The sequence below is a fragment of the Thamnophis sirtalis genome, unplaced genomic scaffold (genome assembly GCF_051295495.1).
Source record: "Thamnophis sirtalis isolate CommonGarterSnake01/CBP01778 unplaced genomic scaffold, rThaSir2_p1.2 scaffold_7, whole genome shotgun sequence".
Classification (NCBI taxonomy): Eukaryota; Metazoa; Chordata; class Lepidosauria; order Squamata; family Natricidae; genus Thamnophis; species Thamnophis sirtalis.
Window position 1 is genome coordinate 92,231,962 of NW_028261387.1, and position 15,097 is coordinate 92,247,058.

At 45.9% G+C, this 15,097-nt stretch overlaps 1 protein-coding gene across 1 annotated transcript in view; it reads left to right on the forward strand.

Moving 5' to 3' along the window:
• Positions 1-1,311: 1,311 nt before the first annotated feature.
• Positions 1,312-15,097, forward strand: part of RGS19 (regulator of G protein signaling 19) — a 42,308-nt gene continuing 28,522 nt past the window's right edge. The window contains exon 1 of the mRNA XM_087720607.1: positions 1,312-1,484. The gene's annotated coding sequence lies outside the window, so the exon portion shown is untranslated. The remainder of the gene's footprint in view (positions 1,485-15,097) is intronic.

A 15,097-nucleotide genomic window follows, 5' to 3' on the forward strand; every position in this document is an offset into this window, starting at 1 on the left:
CCTTTGCCACTGTATTTTTTGGACTATAAGACGCACCAGAGTATAAGACGCACCATGATTTTGTAAGAGGCAATTTTTTTTTTTAAGAAGTTTTTGGCACTTTGCAGGCCTCCCAAACCCTTTGCACGCCTCGTTTTTTTGCAAAAGAAAATGTTTTTTGGGAGGCATACAGAGGGTTTGGGAGGCTTATAGAGTGTTCGTGGGGGCTGGGGGGGGCAAAAACGAGCAAAAAGGGCTCGGCTTTTGCTCATTTTTGCCCTCCGCAAGCCTCCCAAATCCTTTGCACATCCATTTTTGTGAAGGGGGCGTGGTTTCGGGACGTGGCACGACAAAACCGCGCTCGACTAAAGCGCGCCCGATTAAAGCGCGTCGCTGACGTCATCAACAGGGCGACAACAGCGAGCGCGGAGAAAGAAGGGCGCTTTAAATAGCGCTTTGAAAGCAAGCCGATTCAAGTTAAGGTAAGGGTTAGGCTTAGGGTTAGGTTAAGGGTTAGGGTTAGGTTTAGGGTTAGGTTAAGGGTTAGGTTTAGGATTAGGTTTAGGATTAGGTTTAGGGGGGTTAGGTTTAGGTTTAGGGGTTAATTTTAGGTTTAGCGTTTACAGCGTGCTTTTTTCTCTGCGCTGTTGTCGCGCTGTGATGACGTCAGTTACGTCGAGCGCCCTTTAGTCGAACGCGGTTTTGTGGTGGAACTGTTTCGGGAGGCCAAAAATGCTGTATTCAGTGTATAAGACGCACCCAGATTTTCACCCTCTTTGGGGTGGTGGTAGGAAAGGTGCGTCTTATACTCAGAAAAATACAGTATTAACCAGGCCGGCCCCGCGGACCAGATCTAACCACCCCGCCGGCCAGAATCTGGCCCGCGGAACTTGAGTTTGAAACCCTTGGCGTAGTCTCTTCTGCCCTCCGAGTGTCCATAAATGGTCCATCGGCTCTTCCCCCCCCCCCGCTCCCCAAGAGGCAGGAGGCCTCCCCAAAAATGCTACGTCTTGGCGTTTCAACATGTCGGCCCCAAAGTCTTGCAGTCTGTAACAATAGGATGGGAAGACGGGAACTTTCTCGGTCCCCACCCTTCGCTCTTCTGCACACTGCCACGCTTCTCAACCCACTTCCTCAGTGTGGGTTGAACTGCCTTCCTTATGTCTAGGAACCCTTCTTGAGAGCTCTCTCTCTCTCTCTCTCTCTCTCTCTCTCCGCCGACGGCTGCCGCTTTCCCCAAAAAAGGCCTTGGGTCTTGCATTTGGTTACGCCATTTCCGCCGTCACTCCCTTTCCTGTTAAGTAAGTTCTTGCTTGCTAGCTTCCCTCTCTCTTCCTTCTCTAGTTTTCTACCGCATTGGGGCACCTCTCTTCTCCTCCTCCTTCTTCTTTTTCTTCTTCCTTTTCTTCCAAACGTATTATGACAAGCTCCGGAAGAGAGCAAGAGAGGCCTCGGAGAAGCTGCTTCCAGGATGGCTAGATGGGATGGTCTCGGCCATGGAGCAGGTATGGGCGAGGTCCTTCCAACGCATCATGCTTCCCCCTTGGTTTTTGAAGGTGCAAGGAACTACCTTGGGATTCCGACCAAGATGTTGAGGGGGTTGGAGAAGGGGTGGAATGGAAAGAACCCCAGAAGATCAACCTGTATCCAGTTGGGATGGCTTTCCTTCAGAAGTTGTGGGTACTCCATCTCTGGAGGTCAGCTGGGTCTCCTGCTTGGACGGGGTTGGACTAGAAGACCTCCGAGGTCCCTTCAACTCTGCTGTTTAGTTATTCTGCTTGGGCAGGGGGTTGGACTAGAAGACCTCCAAGGTCCCTTCCAACCCTGCTGTTTAGTTATTCTGCTTGGGCAGGGGGTTGGACTAGAAGACCTCCAAGGTCCCTTCCAGTCCTATGATTGTATGTTCCCATCGGGTGGAAGGTCATTTAAAGAGAGATCAATCTAGAATTAAGGAGGGATTTTCTGACCGTGAGAACAAACTCTGATGACTTCCTTCCAGAAGTCGTGGCTGCTCCATCACGAGTTTTTCAAGAAGAAATTGTACAGAATGGTAGTGGGTTTCCTGCTTGGGCAGGGGGTTGGACTAGAAGACCTCCAAGGTCCCTTTCGACTCTCAAAATTCTGTATTTCGTATTCTCAACGTAATCTCTCTTTCTAATCAATGTTGGGTGAAATCTACTGTAGCTTTGCAAAGTGGACGGCTTGTTCCTATTCAGAGGGGCACTTATTTATATTTATGATTTATGCCGGAGGGCGAGTGAAAATTAATACAGCTTTGCACTTAACCCAATGTTAATGGTGCTCCAACAGGCCAGGGGTGTGCCTCTTGTTCATATTTCCTTGTCTTTCTCGGTGGCCCGCCGCAGGTTGAAAAAGGAAAACAACAAATGTGTGATAAGGGGAGTTTTTAGTAGGTCACAAACTCTTGTTTTGCTGTTTTGTGAATTCTAATTGTCTGAAAAGGTTTCCACGTATGCCATTAATGCATTTTTGTTGTGTGAATTCAGGCAAGTACCCTGTCTGTAAGGGCTTAGCAATATCAGAGACAATATCCGAATGCATATTGGGTTTTTTTTTATGTTGGTAGTCCTCGACTTAACAATGGCTCATTTAGTGACTGTTCAACGTTACAAAGTGAAAAAACCACCGTTTTTCCACACTTAATGACCGTCGCTGCGTTCCCCGTGGTCACGCGATCAAAATTCAGGCACTTGGCAACGGATTCGTATTTATGACGGTTGCAATATCCTCGGGAACCAAGTGGGTCCAGGAGTGAAATTCAGCAGGTTCTGACCGGTTCCAGAGAACCGGCAGCGGAAATTTTGAGTAGTTTGGAGAACCGGCAAATACCGCCTCTGTCTGGCCCCCAGCGTGGGATGGGAAAAGAGATTTCGCAATATCCTTCTGCCACGCCCACCAAGCCACGCCCACGATTTGAATTTCACCACTTAACGTGATCCCCTTCTGCGACCAGCAAAGTCAATGGGGGAAGCCAGGTTCACTTAACGACCGTGTTGGTTAACTGTATTGATTCACTTAACAACTTGGCGGCCAGAAAGGTGGTAACGAGGGAGCAAAATTCACCGAGCCACTGTCTCGCTTAGGGACAGAAATTTTGCGCTCCGTAGGGGGGGTCGTAAGTCGAGGACTCGCTGTGTTTGGGATTCGGATATCGGCAGGCCTTAAAGGCTGTGGTGAGTTGATGTGTGTCGTTATCTTAATTGAAACGACGCCCTGAATTTTGGTTCTTCTCTCTCCCCCACCCTGGGGTCACCCATCGTTATTGAAATGGCTTATCTCAGATCTATCCGGGAGATAAAAATCAGAACTTTATAAAGTCTTTGCACGCGTGGTCGGACAGCAGAACACAGAATGCGGAAATTGCTTTGATGTGCAAACTCTACGTCAGCCGTGAAGATATCAGCAAATCTCTCTTTTTTTTCTTTAATTCTGTGGAACTTGATAGGCATAGCTGAGGAGTCATTTTAAACTATAATCTCCCTATTAGACATGTGATGCTTTTTGCTAGCTGTCTTTGGAGATTTTAATCCTTGCACCTCATAGCTAAGCAGGGCCTAAAGGCTTTGAGATGATAAAACACCCATTTCTTCTGACAATTTTTAATCTTTTGAACCCGGGTACAATGATTGCTTTTTCAGCAAAGATCTTTTCACTGCCCGAAGCCTTTTCGATACGCCTATCAACACGGAGAGTAGAATAAGGCGAGATTTTTTTTAAAAAAAAGGCCATTAAAATTATCAAAAAGTCATTAAAATCCGTTCCTGTATTCCCTCCCAGTAAAAGAAGAATCCGTGTTGCTTCGATTTAAGAGGTTTCTTGCCCTTCGCTTGTCTCTTGCAAAGTAGGGGCATCTATTTTGATGTAGCAGATTTTTTTAAAATTATTTTTTTCCCTTCTACAACACCTTACAGTCATTATATTTTGATTTCTCTTCTTATTTTGCTTTTAGTAAAATTCCCTGTCCAACTTGGCGTTGGTGAGCTAGGAAACCCAAGAAGATCTCAAATTGAATAAAGCTATTATAAGAAATAACAGGACTAGTTCAAACCCTGATTCACAAAACCTGCATTGACCTTTTTTAAAAAAATATTTTTTTTATTTCAATATAAACAATCCATCTTCCATTAAACAGTGTCGTCTGGGTACAGATATTTTGTGCAATAACAATTAAAATTTACAACCACATTCATTATTTAGTCTAGTCCTAGCTTAATTACCAATACCTTAAATGTTTAATACTATAACAATTCCCTTCTTGATTTAGTCAACTCATTAATTGCGTTAACTCTTTTGATAACATTTTCTATATTTTACACATCCACTTTTACTTCTAATTCTTATAATTCATTCTCTAACCACCGATAAAATAATTCCCATATAGTATAATAATCGGTTTGTTCTTTCTCTTTGATTGCCAGTGTTAATCTATTCATTTCTGCATGTTCTTAATATTTTCCTAATCACATTCTCTTCTGGAGGGATCTCCTCACTTTTCCAATGTTGTGCAAATAACAATCTTAGCTGCTGTTTATTCCATGGATAATTAAATATACATTTTCTTTATCATGAGTTTCTGGAAAACCTGCATTGACCTTGGTTTGGGGTTTTTTGTGTGTGTGAATGCAGCCCTTCGGGCGCCTTGGCGTGGGAAATCCCGTGCAAAAGCAAGAGAGCTTTTTAATTCTGGCTAGGTTAGCCTGCTGCGTGAATGCAATTCAGGTTAGGAGAACATGTTGTGTGAATTCAGTCCTTGTGATACGCTAGAAAGGAAGATGGGCCGCCGTCTTCCTTCTTGGCAATTGTGAGATTGGCAGGGGGGATTTTGAGGGTTTCCCCTTTTTACACAGCAGCCACCTCTCCAAGGTTTGAGGAAGAACCATAGTTACCGTATTTTTCTGAGTATAAGGTGCAGCAAGATTTTGAAGAAGCAATTTTTTTAAAAAAAAGTTTTTGTACTTTGCAGACCTCCCAAAAGCAGCCAGTTTTTTGCAAAAACGGGCCTGTTTCCCCCCCCCCCCCAAAGGGCATGAATAGCCTTTAGGTGCCCCCCCCCCAAATGAGCCAAAACCGGGAAGTTTTTCGCTCATTTCTGCCCTCCCCAGCCCCTAGAAGCACTCTGGAAGTCTCTTAAAGGCAATGCACGGCCATTTTGGTGGAGGCCAAAAATGCTGTATTCGGTGTTTAAGACGCACTCAGATTTTCACCCTCTTTTTTGAGGGGAAAAGGTGCGCCTTATACTCCGAAAAATACGGCATGTTGCTCACCCAGCGGAGGCGTATTTCCAACCATGGTTGTTTGTATCCTTGCACAACAACTTTGTGGTGTTGCAGACATGTGCTGCGTTCAATTTTCTGAGATCAAACCCAACACATCATCCTCGTCCTTATTTAATGACCCCATAATCCCTTGTGGGGTGGAGTCTGGGCAACTGAATGGAGTTAGCAAAGTGTTTTCATGGCCGGATGCCCTTCCTGTCACCAATGCGGAGCTTTGTTCAGCAGATATTGCCTCCAGAAGTTGTGAATGCCCCAACACTGGAAGTCTTTAAGAAGATGCTGGATAGCCATTTGTCTGAAACGGTTTAGGGTTTCCTGCCTAGGCAGGGGGTTGGACTAGAAGACCTCCAAGGTCCCTTCCAACTCTGTTATTCTATATTTTATTCTATATATTCTGGGTTCTGGTGTACAATCAGCTGTCCAGCCTGCACGCGCACATTGCTTTTCAGCACTGCTGCATGCGCGAAGGACAGGTGGTTATCGTGTGTGTTTGCACGCCAGAAACCTGGAAGAGAAACAGGCAAGGCCACGCGTGCCGGTGCAACATGAATTCGCGTGCCACTTTGGCCATGCGTGTCACAGGTTCGCCATCAGGGCTCTATAGACATAAGGAAAATTTGTCTTTATAAAGAGTCTCCAAGATACATTAAGCCAGTGTTTCTCAACCTTGGCAACTTGAAGATGTCCGGACTTCAACTCCCAGAATTCCCCAGCCAGCGAATTCGCTGGCTGGGGAATTCTGGGAGTTGAAGTCCAGATATCTTCAAGTTGCCAAGGTTGAGAAACACTGCATTAAGCCAGTGCTCCAGATAAGCCGCACTTTAGCTCTGCTCCTTATCAACCAGCAATGTCTCCCTGACCAAATCCTAAAACATCTGGCCACCAGCTGTGGAAGGCTGGACTAACTGCTTTGCTCCCAGGGATGGAGGGCAGTAGCTGGTCGCTCGGTCCCACAAACCCTTTGCATTTTGCACAGTTCACACATACACAAATCCACCTCGCTGTGTGGATTCAAGGCTTGCCCAGTCTTGAATTATTAAATGATTAATAATGATAATAATACTGCATACATACTGTATCTCATATTGATAATAGGAGATTTTATATAATTTGTAAGTGAGGGACTATGGAGAGGGTGCATAAAAGTTTGGTAACCAAGGAGAAACGATTTTATAAAACATGGGACTTAATCAACGGTTAGATAAAAGAATTGTATAAAGATGTGTTATTATTGGGCGGATTTAGGATGATGTAATGAAATGTCACAATATACATTTACCTAAAATGTAAATATCTTACATAAAGTGAAGTAATGACAATTATAGTCCAATATAGTCCAAGAGACGAGGTGGCACAGTGGTTAAATGCAGCACTGCAGGCTATTTCAGCTGACTGCAGTTCTGCAGTTCGGCTGTTCAAATCTCACCGGCTCAGGGTTGACTCAGCCTTCCATCCTTCCGAGGTGGGTAAAATGGGGACCCGGATTGTTGTTGGGGGCAATATGCTGACTCTGTAAACCGCTTAGAGAGGGCTGAAAGCCCTATGAAGCGGTATATAAGTCTAACTGCTATTGCTAATAAACGTATAATGATGATAATAATTGTATACATATATACCAGATTGATAATACGAGATTCTATATAAAGTGTAAGTGAAGATTATGGTGAGAATGTAGAAAAAAAGTTTTGTAACCTATCGATAGGCTGTATGGAATTGGAAGAAGTTTTTTATGTTTGTTTGAACTTGTTTGCTTAAAAATAAAAATAAATGTTTTTATTAAAAAAAAAAAAGACTTGCCGAGCAGCTGGGGAAATAAATAGCAAGGTAGACCTTCCAGCTGTTAGTTCAGTGCAGGCAGTCCTCGACTTACGACCACAATTGAGCCTCCCCACGTTTCTGTCATGGAGGGAGACATTGGTCAAGTGAGTTTTGCCCCATTCGACCACCTTTCTTGCCACGGTCGTTAAGCGAATCACCACCGTTGATAAGTGAGTTACACGGTTAAGTGAATCCAGCGGCTCCATTGACTTTGCTGGTCAGAAGGGTCGCAAAAGGGGATCATGTGACCCTGGGACATTACGGCGGTCGTAAGTACGAGCCAGTTGCCAAGCATCTGCATTTTGATCACATGACCAAGGGGATGGTACAAAGGTTGTTAATTGGGGGGGGGGGGAAACGGTCATAAGTTAATTTTTTCAGTGCTGTTGTAACTTTGTATAGTCAGTTAACGAACTGTTGTAAGTCAAGGACTACCTATATACCTTTTCTCACCACCCAGATTAGACACCCCGCATGGCTGTTCTTGAGTAATGCTCCTAAGATAGTCCTCGACCTACGACCACTGCAATCTTCAGGCAGTTGAGTGAGTTCCGCCCCATTTTATGGCCTTTTTTGCCACCATCGTCAACGAATAACCGCAGCTCTTAAGTGAACCATGCAGTCGTTAAGCGAATCTGCCTTCCCCCCCATTGACTTTGCTTGTCAGAAGTTGGCTGTGAAGGTTTACAGATGGTGGTCACATGACCCCGGGACAAGGCAACCGTCATAAATACATGCCAGTTGCCAAGCATCTGAATTTTGATCCCGTGACCAGTCCCCTCGTCATCTTGATTGCTCTTCTCTGCACTCTTTCTAGAGTCTCAACATCTTTTTATAGCCCCATCCCAGTGGTGGGTTTCAGCCAGTACGCTCCGGTACCAGTGTACCGGTGGCTGCTGGGAGCAGCAGCCACCGTACCGGAATGGGGCTTTGGAGGGCCTGCCCGCCCGCCTTCATTCCTTACCTGTATTTAAGCCAACCGGCCCATTTGCACACGCGCGCACAGCGTATGGGCCTGCACTATGTTCCGCTGAGCAGTGGGTGCCCATTCGTGCGCAGCGCGTGTGCCCGTGGAGGACACCCGCCCCATCGCAGAGTACCGGCTGCGACGGGATCCGGAAACCCACCATTGCCCCATCCACGGGATGCAGGCAGCACACGAAACTGCAACCCCTCCAATCCGCGGAAAAAGCTCTCTCCACAGAACCGGTCTTGGGGCCCAAATAGATTGGGGGCTGCTGATCTTTAAAAAATCAAGATGGTGGATAGACTAGTGCATCGAGATCAGAGGTGATATTCGACCAGTTTGCCCGAACCGATAGGGGAAATCACTGGTCGGCCCGCCCATCCCCCCTGCTTCTATTTCATCCTATTTAGGGACCTTTTTTTTTTTTTGAGCACAGTACATGCGTGGAAGGCCGGGCACATGCGTGGGACGGGGTGCGTGCGAGCAAAGCGAGTATGCGTGCGCACACATACATTTGCGAACCGGAAGGGAAGGGAAGTGAAACCACCCCTGGCCTAGATACTTTCTGTTTTAAGTGAAAATCTGCTCCCGTGTTGTGGATGCCATTTTCATGTTTTTTGGATACCCCTGGGGTTCATACGCGCATTTTCCATGCCGAGAGCCAGAGATGGAGATGGCTTTTAAACGCATCTGGCTTGAGGAGCTGGGCTCCAGAAAACAGATGTGATGGAAGCCTAAAGCTAAATTATTTCATTCATTTCATATACTGTATCTCCGCCTCTCCCTGCATTTAATCCAGTGTTTCTCAACCTTGGCGACTTTAAGTCCTGTGGACTTCAACTCCCAGAATCTCCCAGCCAGCACAACTGGCTGGGGGATTCTGGGAGTTGAAGTCCACAGGACTTAAAGTCGCCAAGGTTGAGAAACACTGATTTAATATTTCCTTCCGTCGTGTTTTAAAGTGAATTCTGGAATTTCTGTAGGGCTCATTCAAAAGATGTTTATAGGATTCAAGGAAGGATTCAATTGTCCTCTCTTATCTTGAATCCTGTCCTGACCCCCCATTAGATTTGTGTGGGAGATGCGTTCAGACAAGACACTGGCCTCAAATCAAGGCTTAGGGCCTGCAGTTGTAAAATGCACTGGCTGCAAAACTCCGACTAACCAACAGAGGGCGAGAAAGAGAAACAGACTTCCAGCCCGTTGCTGCCCCCTTATGTTCCTCTGAAAGTTTGCAATTCGGGTCTAAAAAGGTAAAAGTTCCCCTCGCACATATGTGCTAGTCGTTCCTGACTCTAGGTGGCGCTGCGCGTTTTCGTTTCAAAGCCGAAGACCCAGCGCTGACTGAAGACGTCTCCGTGGTCATGCGGCTGGCATGACTAAACGCCAAGGCGCACGGAAGGCTGTTCCCTTCCCACCAAAGGTGGTCTCCGTTTTTACATGCTTTCGAACTGCTAAGTTGGCAGAAGCTGGGACAAGTAACGGGAGCTCGCTCGGTTATGCGGCGCTAGGGATTCGAATTGCCGACCTTTCTGATCAACAAGCTCAGCGTCTTAGCCAGGGAGCCACCGCGTCCCTATAATTCGGATCTATGAACTCCGAAATTTGATTCATCTGCATTTTAATTTTCTGGGGCTGCTGAGCCATCTGCTTTGCTTAGCTAAGGCTTCAGGATCGAATGCAAACCCAGAACATGGGTTTAATTCAGTTTAAGTGCCATCTTGGAATTTGGGAAGGGTTAACTATCTGTGGAGCAAGGGGGAAATGCTACCAGTTTGGGCCAGTTCGCCCGAACCGGTAGTAAAAAATGCTACTGGTTTCCAGAACCGGCAGTAAAAAATACTAAAAAAAAGTTTTTTAAAAAGGGTGGGGAGGGGTGCTGAGAAAGAAAGAAAGAGGAGAGGAAGGAAGGACTTCAATCCTGGTACCAGACGCAGCTTCAGAGGATAATCCAGGGCTGGAAGGCACCTGGAGGTCATCTAGTCCAGCCCTGCTCCAGCAGGATATTGTTAAAGTGACTTTCTGTGTTTTGATCACCCAGTTATATGACTATGTAGCCACGCCCACTCAGTCACATGACCCCCCCACCAAGCCACACCCACAGAACCGGTAGCAAAAATAATTTAGATTTCACCACTGCTCTGGGGGATGATTGAAAACTCATTGGTTTTATTCAAACACGGCCATTAAGAATGTAGGCAGGTCTTCAAAATTTAGATTACTTTAACATATAGTTTGTTGTGTGTTTCTGCAGCAAACTGCTTTGTTGTTCTTTTGCACAGTATTTCTGGCCCTTTAAGATGGGTGGACTTCAACTCCCAGAATTCCCCAGCTAGATATGCTGGCGGGGGGGATGCTGGGAGTTGAAGTCCACCCATCTTAAAGCTTCTAACATTGAGAAACACAATGTGTATTTTAGTGCTATTCTGTCAAATTTAGGTTTTTTTCAGACCTTTTAGTTCTACTTTCAGGTTTTTCCTGGGAATTTTTTTATAGATACAAAAAATGTATACGGATAGTCCTCAACTTACAACAGTTTGTTTAGGGACTGTTCGAAGTTATAACGGCATTGAAAAAACTCACGACCGGTTTTCAGTCTTGCAGCTGTTGGAGCTGTAAGTAGTCACGTAATCAAAATTCAGGCGCTTGGCAACTGACTTGTATTTATGACGGTTGCAGTGTCCTGGGGTTATGGAATCCCCTTTTGGGACCTTCTGACAAACTCCATGGGGAAGCCAGAATCGCTTAACGACCGTGTTACTAACTGAACACCTGCAGCGATCCATTTAACAATTGTGGCAAAGAAAGGTCACAATGGGCCAAAATTCACTTAACAACTGTCTCGCATAGGAACAGAAATTTTGTGGTCGTAAATCGAGGACTACCTGTATCGGGGAGGAAAGAATCTTTTAAGTGCATTTGGTAACGAAAATTCCCTGCCCAAGTATTCTATGTCGGGAAAAGTTATATGAATGATATATAGAGCCGAGGTGGCGCAGTGGTTAGAGTGCAGCACTGCAGGCTACTTCAGCTGACTGCAGTTCTGCAGTTCAGCTGTTCAAATCTCACCGGCTCAGGGTTGACTCAGCCTTCCATCCTTCCGAGGTGGGTAAAATGAGGACCCGGATTGTTGTTGGGGGCGATATGCTGACTCTGTAAACCGCTTAGAGAGGGCTGAAAGCCCTATGAAGCGGTGTATAAGTCTAACTGCTATTGCTATTGCTAACTGCTAATGATGGATTTGTTAAAAAGTTTGAAGGAAAAAAGGAAGAAGGGGGAGTTACCTAAAAATACAGGCACATCCTTAAAACTCTTTAAATGATTTGCAAAATGGCAAGAGAAACATAGAGTTTCCAATGGCAAATAGAAATAAGATAATTTCTCCACCGGTCAGTAGCAGATGGAGACCCTGTGATGTAGTGGTGAAGGTATTAGATTAGAAATGTGGGGGCTGTGAGTTCTAGTCCTGCCTTAGGCATGAAAGCCAGCTGGGTGACTTTGGATCAATCAACAGGAGACAGTGAGTTCTAGTCCCATCTTAAGCAGGAATGCCTCTTGGGTGGCTTTGGGTATGTCACCAAGTCACTGTGAGTTCTAGTTCCACTTTAGGCCTGAAAGCCAGCTGGGTGATTTTTGACCCATCACCAGGAGACAGTGAGTTCTAGTCCCGCCTTAAGCAGGAATGCCTCTTAAGTGACTTTGGGTCGATCCCCAGGTGACTGTGAGTTCTAGTCCCACCTTAGGCCTGAAAGCGGTGACTTTGGGCCAATCACCAGGAGATCTATCTCTACACCTGCCTTAGGTCTCAAAGCTGTCTGGCCACTCACCCAGAGACTTGAGTTCTAATCCCATCTTGGCCATGAAGCCAGCCACTTTTTCTCAGCCCTAGGAAAGAGCTAATGTTTCAGTTTTGGTCAACCAAAATATTTTTTTAAAAAAGATGTTGAGACTCTAGTTTAGAAAGAGTGCAGAGAAGGACAACAAAGATGATTAGGGGACTGGAGGCTAAACAGTTGCAGGAACTGGGTATGTCTAGTTTAATGAAAAGAAGGACTAGGGGAGACATGATAGCAGTCTTCCAAAATCTCAGGGGTTGCCCCAAAGAAGAGGGAGTCCAGCTATTCTCCAAGGCACCTGAGGGCAGAACAAGAAGCAATGGGTGGAAACTAATCAAGGAGAGAAGCAACTTAGAACTGAGGAGAAATTTCCTGACAGTTAGAACAATTAATCGGTGGAACAGAAGTTGCCTCCAGAAGTTGTAAATGCTCCAACACTGGAAGTCTTTAAGAATATGTTGGATAGCCATTTGTCTGAAACGATGTAGGGTTCCGTGCCTAGGCAGGGGGTTGGACTAGAAGACCTCTAAGGTCCCTTCCCACTCTGTTATTCTGTTGAAAAACCCATCTGAGTGGAAGATAAATCTTAAATAACCTAGGTACACTTTGAATACTGCATTCAGTTTTGGTCACCACGATGTAGAAAAGATGTGGAGACTCTAGAAAGAGGGCAGAGAAGAGCAACAAAGAGGATTAGGGGACTGGAGGCTAAAACAGATGAAGAACGGTTGCAGGAACTGAGTAAATCTAGTTTAATGAAAAGAAGGACCAGGGGAGACATGATAGCAGTGTTCCAATATCTCAGGGGTTGCCACAAAGTAATGGGGCAAGAAGCAATGGGTAGAAACTAATCAAGGAGAGAAGCAACTTAGAACTAAGGAGAAATTTCCTGACAGTTAGAACAATTAATCAATGGAACAACTTGTCTCCAAAAGTTGTGACTCTCCAACACTGGACATTTTTAAGATGCTGGATATCCGTTTGTCTGAAGTGGTGTAGGGTTTCCTGCCTAAGCAGCGGGTTGGACTAGAGGACCTTCAAGGTCCCTTCCAACTCTGTTATTCCAATTCTATACTACTGCTAAGAAAGTCGTTGGAGAGGTTAGAAGGATAAGTGAATGGAGACAGCCCATCAGCCTGCCTAGCCGTTGTGTTACAGGGTGTCCAACAGATGAAGACATGGCCAGATGTGCAAATTATTCTCTTTCCAGTGATGTAGAAATCCAGGCCCGGTTTGTGATTTTTTGCAGCTAACAAAAGGGCCATCAAAAATGAATCGTTGGCAGCTTATTTGAAGTCCTTCTGCATTGGCGAATTTGCACCCCCTTCTCACATCTGTGATTTTGTTCTGTTGAATAGGCCCACGCAACTTTTGCAATCAGGCCAACAAAACCAGCTAAATGAGGAAGCAGCCGTTCTGCTCCCCAGATGGCCTCCCCGGATACTTTTTCCACACTAAACCCGACAACCCAGCGCCCATCCCAAAAGGGAAGTTATTCAAAGGCATGGTGGGGTAGCGAGTTCAGGATTACGGGTTCCCGAGATTTTTCGAAGTCCTTTTGGGCCACGGAAAGAATTGCTCCAGCAAAAAAAAAAGAAAGAAAGAAAAATCCCAAAAGAAAAACGGAAGTTCATTTTGGGTAGCGACGTGCCATCTGAAACCCCCTCTGAAAAGAGGAAGAAGAATGTGCTAACCCCGAAGAGGAGCAAAATGATGAAAAGGCGGATATTTCCCAAGAAGAGAAAATAGGATCTTGCTTTTTAAAAAAAAAAAAAAAAAAAGGGCTTAAAGTGTTTTGTTCTGGGAAATTAGCGGTTGCATGCTGCAGGAGACTAGTACTCAGTGGTATTTCCAAATAGATCAGTGTTTCTCAACTTTGGCTGCCTGAAGATGTGTGGACTTCAACTCCCAGAATTCCAGAGTGAGCCATGCTGGCTCTGGAATTCTGGGAGTTGAAGTCCACCGGTGTTCAAGTAGCCATTCCATAGCCGGCCATACTGGCTATGGAAGTCTGGGAGTTGAAGTCCACGTGACTTCAAGCAGCCATTCCACAGCTGGCTATGGAAGTCTGGGAGTTGAAGTCCACGTGACTTCAAGCAGCCATTCCACAGCTGGCCATGCTTGCTATGGAATTCTGGGAGTTGAAGTCCACGTGACTTCAAGCAGCCATTCCATAGCCGGCCATGCTGGCTATGGAATTCCGGGAGTTGAAGTCCACGTGACTTCAAGCGGCCATTCCACAGCTGGCCATGCTGGCTATGGAATTCTGGGAATTGAAGTCCATGGGTCTTCAAGAGGCCATTCCACAGCCGGCCATGCTGGCTCTGGAATTCTGGGAGTTGAAGTCCACGTGACTTCAAGCAGCCATTCCACAATCGGCCATGCTGGCTATGGAATTCTGGGAGTTGAAGTCCACGTGACTTCAAGCGGCCATTCCACAGTTGGCCATGCTGGCTATGGGATTCTGGGAATTGAAGTCCACATGACTTCAAGCAGCCATTCCACAGCTGGCCATGCTGGCTATGGAATTCTGGGAATTGAAGTCCATGGGTCTTCAAGCAGCCATTCCACAGCCAGCCATACTGGCTATGGAATTCTGGGAGTTGAAGTCCACGTGACTTCAAGCAGCCATTCCACAGCCGGCCATGCTGGCTCTGGAATTCTGGGAGTTGAAGTCCACGTGACTTCAAGCAGCCATTCCACAGCTGGCCATGCTGGCTCTGGAATTCTGGGAGTTGAAGTCCATGGGTCTTCAAGCGGCTATTCCACAGCCAGTCATGCTGGCTATGGAATTCTGGGAGTTGAAGTCCACGTGACTTCAAGAGGCCATTCCACAGCCGGCCATGCTTGCTCTGGAATTCTGGGAGTTGAAGTCCATAAATCTTCCAAGTGGCCAAGGGTGAGAAACACAAGATAGAAAGCTGGGGCTTGAACAGTGATAGCTTGTTGTAGATGAGGAAAGAGTAATCAGTAGTTCAGCCTGGATTTTCTTGCCCCAATGAAAGAACCGGATGAGTCCAAAGCAACCTTAGTTTGTCGAATAAGCTAAGTAGGATTGACCCTAGTTAATCCTTGGATGGATGGGATCTCTTGCTTAAGCAGGGGGTTGGACTAGAAGACCTCCAAGGTCCCTTCCAGCTCTGTTGTTCTGTTATTATTCTGTTAAGGATGATATCCCAAGGAAATTGAAAAGTCCACAT